Here is a 12,109-nt window from a genome sequence, read left to right on the forward strand (position 1 = left end):
TGTTAGCTTTATTCTGCGGGTCAGTCCGATTCCGGTAATACCTAATTTATAGCACTTTTTTATGTTTTACAACTTTTTGCACAATAAAATAACTTTTGTAAAGAGAATGGATTTTTTCTGTCGCCAAGTTGTGAGAGCCATAACGGTTTTACATTTTTAGTCGACGGAGCTGTATGAGGGCTTGTTTTTAGCGAGACGAGTTATAGTTTTTATAGACACCATTTTTGGGTACATGCGACTTTTTGATCACTTTTTATTTCAATTTTTGGAGGACAAAGTGACCAAAAAATAGCAATTATGTCAGCATTTTTTAGTTATTTTTTTTACGGCGTTCACTGTGCGGAATAAATAACATAATATTTTTATAGTTAAGGTCGTTACGGTCGCAGCGATACCAAATATGTATGGCTTTATTATTTTTTTCAATAATAAATGACTTGATAATGGAAAAAGGGCGATTGTGTTTTGTGTTATTATTTGAAACTTTTATTGTATTTTTTACAACTTTTATTTTTACTTTTTTTATACTTTTTTTTACACTTTTCTTTAGTCCCACTAGGGGACTTGAAGGTCCAACTGTTTGTTTGATGTTCTAATACATTGCACTACCTATGTAGTGCAATGTATTAGAACTGTCAGTTGTTCACTGACAGCAAGCCGATCAGGCTCCGCCTCCGGGTGGGGCCTAATCGGCTAACGTAATGGCAGACAGGAAGCCATTGTTAGGCATCCTGTTGCCATAGTAACAGTCGCCAGCCTTGCCATCGTATGGCAGGGCTGCCGATTGCATACAAACCACTTTGATGCAGCGATTGCATTGAATCGCTGCATTGAAGGGGTTAATGGCAGGAATTGGAGCTAGCTCCGGTTCCTGCCGATAGATCGCGGTGTCCGCTGTAACATACAGCGGACACCCACTGCTGATGACGCCGGCTCAGCTTCTGAGCCGGAAGCTGAGCCGGCGCCATCTTGCCGATGGTACCGGAAGCCTCCTGGGCCCCGCCGACGACGGGGCATAGGAGGATTCCTTTACTGGCAGACCGGGAGGTAAGTATTAGCGCTCCAATCGCCTTTGCAGCCACCGGCAACCCATCGATCACGTTGCTGGGGTGCCGGTGGCTATAAACTCCTCACATGCTGCGATCTCTATTGAACGCAGCATGTGAGGGGTTAATCAGTCGGATCGGAGGCTAGCTCCGGTCCTGGCCGATACCGCAGGGTGCCAGCTGTAACATACAGCTGTCACCCGGCGGTGATGTCGCTGGCTCAGCTCCTGAGCCAGCTCCATCTGTTTCACGTACAGTTATGTGGAGATGCAGGAAAAGGCCATCTCCCATGACGTAACTGTATGTGAAATGGCGGGAAGGGGTTAAAGTGATTCTGAGTAACCCCATATAAAGTTCAGCTGTTCTATTAGGATTTTCCTGACATTCTCTCTGTTGCATGTGACAGCAAAAGCCATGGTCCGTAAAGAGCTTACAACATTTCAAAGGGATCTGATTGTTTAAAGGCATCAGTCAGGAGAAGGGTACCAAAAAATTTCCAAGGCATTAGATATACCATGGAACACAGTGAACACGGTCATCAAGAAGTGGATTATATTTGGCACAACAGTGACATTACCAGGAACTGGCGTCCATCAAAACTTGATGAAAATTGGTCCAGGAGGCTACCAAGAGGCCTACAGCAACATTAAGGCTACATTCACACGACAGTGAGAAAAAAAATGGCCATTACAAACTGATCAACTGTCAGTTTTTCATGGCCATTTTACATCAGCGTGTCCCTAAATTTTCATCCATTTCCAGTCCGTCTGTCCGTTTTTAATCGCCGTTTGTCATCAGTTTTTCATGGCCGTTAAAAAATAAAAAAAAAGATGGATTTCATTTGTCAGTTTTTTTTTTGTTCTAACACCCTGAAAACACCACAGTGCCCATATAGATAGTGCCGCACTGTCCCTGTAGATAGTGCCACAGTTCCCACTGTAGATAATGCCCACATAGTGCCACAGTGCCCACTCTAGTTAGTGCCACAGTGCACACATAGTAACATAGTGTCCACATATAAAGTGCCAGTGCCCGCATAATGCAACAGTGCCCATTGTAAATAGTCCTACATTGTCCACATAGTACCACAGGGCCGACATATAAAGTGACATAGTGCCCACATTGTGCCACCGTGCCCATTGTATAGTGCCACAGAGCCCATATAGATAGCACCAATGTCCCCTGTAGAAAGTGCCACAGTGCACATGTAGATAGCGCCAGTGTCCCCTGTAAATAGTGCCATACCCCCATATAGCACGCCCCCTGTAGATAGCACCCCCCTTGTAGATAGTGCCACTGTAGCTTACTGTAGGAGCAGAACCCAACTGGCCGGGGATTCCTTATAGACGGAGCCCCTGATGTCTCTGTACATATATGGACAGTGACGTCAGGAAAGCGAAATCCCCTGCCAGAGCGGGCCAGGGATTCTGCTCATAGACGGAGCCCCTGACGTCTCTGTCTACATATGGATTGTGATGTCAGGAGAGCGGAATCCCCTGCCAGAGTGGACTGGGGATTCCGCTCAAGGAGTAACCCCTTGACATCACTTATATGTATAGTGACGCCGGGGTCATCTCCAGGAGCGGAATCACCTGCCAGAGCAGGCCGGGGATTACTTTCCGGGAGTAACCCCTTGACGTCACTGTCCATATATGTATAGTGACGCCAGGGGCTTCTCCAGGAGCGGAATCCCCTGCCAGAGCGGGGCCTGGCCACAGGGGATTCCACTACTACAGGAAGCTACAGTGGCACTATACACGGGGGATGGGGGGTTTGCGATCTTCAGGCAGGGGGGTGCTGTCTACATGGAGGGGTGCTATCTACATGACCGAACTCCCCGGCCAGAGATCATGTGATGCTCTGGCTGGGGATTCCATTGTTAAAAGCCCTGACTTCGCTCTCCTTTTATGGACAGTGCTGTCAGGGGCTTCCCCGGGCTCAGCGCTCAAAGTAGCGGTGTGTGCGGGGAGTACTCGGCCAGGATCAGTTTTTACTGGCAGTTACAAGGATTGTGTAGCGTCTACGGCCGCGGACCTTCGGGATTACTCACCCCCCGATGGCCGTCGCAATGGATCTGTGAGCGCTGGCCCGCATCTCCTCCCCAGGAGACGCCAGCGCTCACTTCCAGTCCGTTCTGTGTCCCGTAGTGTGCGCGCGTACGCTCGTGCCTGGCCTTAGAGGGCCAGCATGTGAACATGAAAATAGTCAATTAACCCATGATCACCCTGGACTATAAAAAGGGCTGTGTTGTGTTTACCCGTGTTAGTCTTGCAAATGGTCCCTTATAGTTATCCTGTTTCCAGTGCTACCTTGTTCCTGTGCCTTAGAAAGTTGGAGTCGTGTTGTAAAATTGGTCACGCCTGGTGTCTACTGCCAAGGTCCCATCTGAGCCTAGCCATTACTACTGTCTGAACTGCTACAGGTACCCTGGTGCTTGGATTATATAGACATTGACTTGGTACACTGTTTGGCCAGCTGCGATCCCGCTGCAGCGGTATGGCCCAGTGGGTCCACATACCCACAGGTCGTGACAGATTGTTTCCTAAAAAAATGGCCGGTAAAAACTGATCCATTGACTTCTATGGGTGCCGTCTGGCCGTGAAAACTGCCAAAAATATGACATGTCCTATTTTTTGACGGCCAATATTCACAGGCCGTTAAAAAAACGGCCATGTGAATACACCCATAGAACTTCATCGTTCTGACGTTTTTCACTGTCGTGTGAATGTAGACTAAAGGTGCTGCTGGACTTTTTGGCAGGTACTGGTTGAATAGTGCATGTGACAACAATCTCCCGTATTCTTCATATGTCTGAGATGTGGGGTAGGGTGGCAAGATGGAAGTCTTTTCTAAAAAAAGCAAAACATCCAAGCCCAGCTATGTTTTGCAAAGACCTACATCAAATCTGCCAAAAGCATGTGGGAAAACGTGTAAGGCTGGGTTCACACGAGCTATTTTCAGACGTAAACGAGGCGTATTATGCCTCGTTTTACGTTTGAAAATAGGGCTATAATACGTCGGCAAACATCTGCCCATTCATTTGAATGGGTTTGCCGACGTATTGTGCAGACGACCTGTAATTTACGCGTCGTCGTTTGACAGCTGTCAAACGACGACGCGTAAATGGACTGCCTCGGCAAAGAAGTGCAGGGCACTTCTTTGCCACGTAATTTGAGCTGTTCTTCATTGAACTCAATGAAGCACAGTTCAAGATTTACGAGCGTCTCAGACGCCTCGTAAATTACGAGGAGGAGCATTTACGTGTGAAACGAGGCAGCTGTAAACAGTCTGTCTTTTCACACGTAAATGCCTCTCATCGTGTGAACATACCCGTATGGTCTAATGAGACCAAGGGTGAACTTTTTGCCCATAATTCAAAAAAGGTATGTTTGTCGCAAAGCCAACACTGCACATCACCAAAAGAACACCATACCCACAGTGAAGCATGGTGGAGGCAGCATTATGATTTGGGGCTGTTTTTCTGCAGCTGGAACTGGGGCTTCAGTCAAGGTGGTGAGAATTATGAACAGTTCCAAATATCAGTCAATATTGGCACAAAACCTGCAAGCCTCTGCTAAAAAGCTGTAGATGAATTTCACCTTTCACCACGACAACGACCCAAAGCATACCTCCAAATCAACCAAAGAATGGCTTCAACAGAAGTAGTTTTGGAATGGCCCAGCCAGAGCCCAGACCTGAATCCCATTGAAAATCTGTGGGGTGACCTGTAGAGGGCTGTACACAGGAGATGCCCTCGCAATCTGACAGATTTGGAGCGCTTTTGCAAGGAAGAGTGGGCAACAATTGCCAAGTCAAGATGTGCCATGCTGATAGACTTCAACCCCAAAAGACTGAATGCTGTCATAAAGTCAAAGGGTAATTCAACTGTAAAGGATCTGCCAGGCACAGCTTCGGGGTTAACGCTCATAGATAATCAGTCTGCACCTGCTTCTATGTCTGTGAGACTGACTCCATCTTCCACCACTCAGGGTGGCAGGCTTAGGAGTGGGCGAACCTATCACAGCCTGGCCAGACGGAGCTAGCTCCCGCCCTCTGTCTATTTATACGTGCCTTTCCTGTTCCTCCTTTGCTTGTGATTCTTCTCGTTTGGTTTCCTGGCCCTGCTGCAGCTTCTTGTACTATTGTCCTTGCTTCATATTGACCCCGGCTTGCTGACTACTCTCCTGCTCTGCGTTTGGTACCTCGTACACGCCTGGTTTGACTCGGCTTGTTTACTACTCTTCTGCTCTGCGTTTGGCACCTCGTACTCTCCTGGTTTGACTCGGCTTGCTCACTTCTCTTGTTGCTCACGGTGTTGCTGTGGGCAACTGCCCCTTTCTCCCCCTAGCTCTGTGTACCCTTGTCTGTTTATCTGTCCTTCTCCTCTGCCTTCCATCCTGAAACTAATGGGCAAACTGAGAGGACTAATCAGTCTCTAGAACAATATTTAAGGTGTTTTATCTCTGACTGTCAATATGATTGGGTCTCATTCATTCCCCTCGCCGAATTTTTCCTTAATAACCGGGTCAGTAACTCGTCAGGGGTCTCCCCCTTTTTCTGTAATTTTGGGTTTAATCCACGGTTCTCTTCCGTTTCACCTGGTAGTTCCAACAATCCCGAGGTAGAGGTCGTTCATCGAGAACTGTGCACAGTCTAAGCTCAGGTTCAGAAGAACCTAGAGGTGTCCCAGAGCATACAAAAAACTCAGGCAGATAGAAAACGTTCTGCTAACCCCTTGTTTATGGTCGGGGATATGGTGTGGCTATCGTCTAAAAATTTGCGCCTTAAGGTCCCGTCCAAGAAGTTTGCTCCCCGGTTTATAGGGCCGTACAAGGTCATTGAAGTCCTCAATCCTGTCTCCTTCCGACTGGAGTTGCCCCCATCTTTTCGAGTACACAACGTGTTCTATGCCTCCCTCCTTAAACGGTGCTCCCCGTCCTTGGCTCCCTCGAGGAAACCTCCGGTCCCTGTTCTCACCCCTGAGGGGGCAGAATTCGAGGTGGCCAAGATTGTGGACAGCAGGATGGTCCAAGGCTCCCTCCAGTACCTGGTCCATTGGAGAGGATACGGGCCTGAGGAGAGGACTTGGGTACCCGCTCGGGATGTTCACGCTGGGATATTGGTCAGGAGGTTTCACCTTCGTTTCCCCAGTAAACCAGGTCCACTTAGAAAGGGTCCGGTGGCCCCTCATAAAAGGGGGGGGGGTACTGTAAAGGATCTGCCAGGCACAGCTTCGGGGTTAACGCCCATAGATAGTCAGTCTGCACCTGCTTCTATGTCTGTGAGACTGACTCCATCTTCCACCACTCAGGGTGGCAGGCTTAGGAGTGGGAGAACCTATCACAGCCTGGCCAGACGGAGCTAGCTCCCGCCCTCTGTCTATTTATACCTGCCTTTCCTGTTCCTCCTTTGCTTGTGATTCTTCTCGTTTGGTTTCCTGGCCCTGATGCAGCTTCTTGTACTATTGTCCTTGCTTCATATTGACCCCGGCTTGCTGACTACTCTCCTGCTCTGCGTTTGGTACCTCGTACACTCCTGGTTTGACTCGGCTTGTTTACTACTCTTCTGCTCTGCGTTTGGCACCTCGTACTCTCCTGGTTTGACTCGGCTTGTTCACTTCTCTTGTTGCTCACGGTGTTGCTGTGGGCAACTGCCCCTTTCTCCCCCTAGCTCTGTGTACCCTTGTCTGTTTGTCTGTCGTGCACTTATTGAGCGTAGGGACCGTCGCCCAGTTGTACCCCGTCGCCTAGGGCGGGTCGTTGCAAGTAGGCAGGGACTGAGTGGCGGGTAGATTAGGGCTCACTTGTCTGTCTCCCCCATCCCCGTCATTACATCAACAAAGTATTCGTTTAAGTTTATTTTTGTTCTTTCATCGTTATTATTTTTTATTTTTCCACCCTAAAAGACTTCAGTTTGTTTTTCAATATAAGTGTAAAGGATCTGCCAGGCACTACGTCTGTGGATACTCCCAGGATTAATCAGTCGACACCTGAGGCCAGACCTCTTAGACTGACACCGGCTCCCACCAATCAGGGTGGCAGGCTCAGGAGTGGGAGAGCCTATCGCGGCCTGGTCAGTCGGAGTTAGCTCCGCCCCCTGTCCATTTATACCTGCCGTTTTCTCTTCCTCATTGCTTGTTATTCTTCTTGGATTCCTGGCCCCACTGCTGCCTTACTCCAGCCTGCTTCTGCCGTGCTTCAGTTCCCGCTTATCCTGCTTCGCTCTGCCCCTGGCTTGCTTCCTGCTCCGTGCTTTGCGTTTGTATACTCCACTACATTCCGATCCTGACTGGCTCGTTCACCACTCCGTTTCCTCACGGTGTTCCGTGGGCTACTGCCCCTTCCCTTGCTTGTTCCGTTTGTATCCCCTTGCACTTAGTCAGCGTAGGGACCGCCGCCAAGTTGTACCCCGTCGCCTAGGGCGGGTCGTTGCAAGTAGGCAGGGACAGGACGGTGGGTAGATTAGGGCTCACTTGTTCCCTTCACCTCCTTCCTGCCATAAGAATTTGTTTCCTTATTTTGGAGAGCTTTTTGTAAAAAGTTGGAGATTGATCTGACCTTCTCCTCCGCCTTCCATCCCGAAACTAATGGCCAAACGGAAAGGACTAATCAATCCCTGGAACAATATTTAAGGTGTTTCATCTCTGACTGTCAATTTGATTGGGTCTCATTCCTTCCCCTCGCCGAATTTTCCCTGAATAACCGGGTCAGTAACTCGTCAGGGGTCTCCCCGTTTTTCTGTAATTTCGGGTTTAATCCAAGGTTCTCCTCCGTTTCTCCTGGTTGTTCCAATAATCCCGAGGTAGAGGACGTTCATCGGGAACTGTGCACAGTCTGGGCCCAGGTTCAGAAGAACCTAGAGGCGTCCCAGAGCGTACAAAAGATTCAGGCTGATAGAAGACGTTCTGCTAACCCCCGGTTTGTCGTCGGGGATCTGGTGTGGTCGTTGTCTAGGAACTTGCGCCTTAAGGTCCCGTCCAGGAAGTTTGCTCCCCGATTTATTGGGCCTTATAAGGTCATTGAAGTCCTCAACCCGGTCTCCTTCCGACTGGAGTTGCCCCCATCTTTTCGCATACACGACGTCTTTCATGCCTCCCTCCTTAAACGCTGCTCCCCGTCCTGGTCCCCCTCGAGGAAACCTCCTGTTCCCGTTCTCACCCCTGAGGGGGTGGAATTCGAGGTGGCCAAGATTGTGGACAGTAGGATGATCCAGGGCTCCCTCCAGTACCTGGTCCATTGGAGAGGATACGGGCCGGAGGAGAGGACTTGGGTACCTGCTCGAGATGTTCACGCTGGGGTATTGGTCAGGAGGTTCCACCTTCTCTTCCCCACTAAACCGGGTCCTCTTAGTAAGGGTCCGGTGGCCCCTCATAAAAGGGGGAGTACTGTAAAGGATCTGCCAGGCACTACGTCTGTGGATACTCCCAGGATTAATCAGTCGACACCTGAGGCCAGACCTCTTAGACTGACACCGGCTCCCACCAATCAGGGTGGCAGGCTCAGGAGTGGGAGAGCCTATCGCGGCCTGGTCAGTCGGAGTTAGCTCCGCCCCCTGTCCATTTATACCTGCCGTTTTCTCTTCCTCATTGCTTGTTATTCTTCTTGGATTCCTGGCCCCACTGCTGCCTTACTCCAGCCTGCTTCTGCCTTGCTTCAGTTCCCGCTTATCCTGCTTCGCTCTGCCCCTGGCTTGCTAACTGCTCCGTGCTCTGCGTTTGTATACTCCACTACATTCCGATCCTGACTGGCTCGTTCACCACTCCGTTTCCTCACGGTGTTCCGTGGGCTACTGCCCCTTCCCTTGCTTGTTCCCTGTTTGTATCCCCTTGCACTTAGTCAGCGTAGGGACCGCCGCCAAGTTGTACCCCGTCGCCTAGGGCGGGTCGTTGCAAGTAGGCAGGGACAGGGCGGTGGGTAGATTAGGGCTCACTTGTTCCCTTCACCTCCTTCCTGCCATAACAATAAGTGTACAGATTATAGGTGACATCTTGGATTGATTTTGTAACATGACAAAAAAACTGTCATTTTAACTGAGGTGTGTAGACTTTTTATATCCACTGTATAAATCATTATACAGTGTATATATATATATATATATATATATATATATATATATATATATATATGGGTATGGGAGACAGCATATCTATAGCACTACGACCCCTGTAGCTATGAATAGGATTAGATACAGTGGCTCAGCAGACTTTATCACATAAGATAGTCTTAGATACACGGCCCATGTGTGATCCAGTCTGCTGGGCCCTGTATCTAAGCCTACAGACAAACTGATATATATCTATATATATACACATATACCGTATTTTTCGGACTATAAGACGCAGTTTTTAGCAAGAATAAATCTTGCTAAAAAGTCCCTGCGTCTTATAGTCGGCAGTCAAGGGACCCGGCCGTGCCGGGCCCCCTGACTGCTTCTTACTTAACCCCTTCCCGACCCATGATGTGTCGGCACACCATGGAGCGGGTAGGGGATAATGTTTGGAGCGGAGCGTGCTCACGCGCTGAGCCCGCTCCATACACTGCAGATGTCTGTGTTTAACAGCTGACATGCTGCTCTAACGGCCAGCAACAGCGATGGCGCTGTTCCTGGCCGTTTAACTAGTTAGATGCCGCTGCATTTATAGGGGTCTTCAGATGAAGGATATTTGTGACATATCCACAGGATATGTCATAAATGTCAAATAGATGCGGGTCCCACCTCTGGGACCCGCACCTATCTCTAGAATGGGGTCCCATAATCCCCGTTCTATCTTACCCGGCTCCGCTGTCTCCCGGCCACTTCGTGCTACATGGTCGAGTTACAGACAGAACCGATAAAAACAAGGGGACATATACAAAAACACCGAAAAAGGCCATACTTACAAATGGACACAGCCAGGTCAGAAACGCAAATGAAAGGGTGAGCAGGTGCTTTAAATAATAATAGCCACTCCCACTAGTCTTGAGGGGAGTGGTGTGTGGTGCATGGGATGTGTAGTAAGAAATAATAAATGAATAGTGTGTGTGCAAGTGTAATACTATAAGTGAAATATAGGGGGCAGTAATGAGTGAAGTGCCTCAATGGGAATAAATGGATAATGAGGTGCAAGTGAGTGAAACATGGAGGGATAGTGTGTACGTCATGAGGCACAACGTGTATAGCCTATAATTTTTTTTCTATTTTATACATTTTATTAGTTCTCCTAGGGGACTTGAACCAGCGATCATTAGATCGCCGGTACAATACACTGCAATACATGAATAAGTTATGGAAACAGCGTAGCTCGCTGAGCTACACTGTTTCTGTTACTCACATAGTAGTGAATAGCAGTTATAGAAGAAGAGTAGCATGCTACGCTGTTTCCGTAACTACTATTAAGTTCTATGAGAGTTACGGAAACAGCGTAGCTCAGTGTTACACTATTTCCGTAAATTGACCGTGTACGCTGTTTTCATAGCTACCAAGTTCCGTAATTCCCAACCACCTAACTAGGAAGCAGCCGGGAGACAGCTGTTCCGAGTAAGATAGAACAGGGTTTAGGGGGCCTCGTTCTAGAGATAGGTGCAGGTCCCAGAGGTAGGACCCGCATCTATCTGACATTTATGATATATCCTGTGGATATGTCATAAATGTCGCTCATGGGAAAACCCCTATAAATACCGCGGTCGCTATTGACCGCTGCATTTAACTAGTTAAACGGCCAGGACCAGAATGATCACTGTTCCTGGCCGTTAGAGCAGAGTGTCAGCTGTAAAACACACCTGCAGTGTATCTGGCAGGCTCAGCGCGTGAGCCCACTACAAACATCACCCCCCCTGCTCCATGATGTGCCGGTACATCATGGGTCGGGAAGGGGTTAAGAAGGGAAGCGGTCAGGTGGCCCGGCGCAGACGGGTCCCTTGACTGCCGACTATAAGATGCAGGGACTTTTTAGCAAGATTTATTCTTGCTAAAAACTGTGTCTTATAGTCCGAAAAATACGGTATTTTTTAGACGGTATTTTGTTTCAAAATAAAAACAAATGTGCTTGCTCTGATTTTCACAGCGATCACATGATCAGTGACCAACAGATTGGTCCCTGATACTCTGCCCAGTGCCCAGAGCTGTTGGTCACAGCGTGGGCACAGGGCTGTGCGCACGCGATCGCATGCACACTATTATTTTGAAACTTCTGGCAGCGAATCTCCTGCCTCTTTTCCTCACAAACTGTTTCAGCATTGTCACATTGTTGAACGCGTTGTCACAGATCTATCATAGACTATAGTTTATTGGGGGGGGGGGGTGCGTGACACGCAGTAAATAGGACATGTCCTTTTTTTTTCACTAACCCTTTACGTGCTCTGTTGAAACAACGGTCGTGTGAACAGCCCCATTGAAGTACATGAGTCTGCGTGCATATACGCTCGTCTGAATGAGCCTAAGTATTTCAATTGTTAGATTTGTTTGCAGTGACATGAGAACAATTTTTTTATTAAAGGGAATGTGTCGCTAGAATTTTTTTTTATTTTCTTTTAGTTAAACAGTTAGTGTATACATGATTAGACATTGTTCTCATTTTTTTTTTACGAGTCAGGAAATATTATAAATTAGATTCTAATTTATAACATTTCCCTGTGCTGGTCACTAGAGGGAGCAATTCCCAAAATTGCAGCATTGGCATGTGGTAAAGCAACCACATTGCTTTATGCTGCAAAATTTGAGAAGACGCACTCGCTATAGCGTCCTCAAACAATCTTCCCTCCTTTATCCTGGCTAGTGCCAGGAGAAAGGAGGAGGTTGAATGTTGAAACCTCCTACACTGTGTGTCGCCATTTTTTGAGCGAATACACAGTGTAGTAGGCTTACATAAAGTGGTAATCACACAGTAAAACACGAACAAACACAGACATAACTTACCTGCTTCTGCCGCCGCCGCTCCCTCCGGTCTGTCTGCTCTCTTCTGAACATATGTCAGGAAGCCGCGACCGGAAGTAGTCATATCACTGTCCGGCCGCGGCTTCCGGTCCACAAGAAAATGGCGCCGGATGTCGCTTGGCCGAAGACATTCCATTTGGACTGTGTGGGAG

Source organism: Rhinoderma darwinii, chromosome 6, assembly GCF_050947455.1.
Source record: "Rhinoderma darwinii isolate aRhiDar2 chromosome 6, aRhiDar2.hap1, whole genome shotgun sequence".
Lineage (NCBI taxonomy): Eukaryota > Metazoa > Chordata > Amphibia > Anura > Rhinodermatidae > Rhinoderma > Rhinoderma darwinii.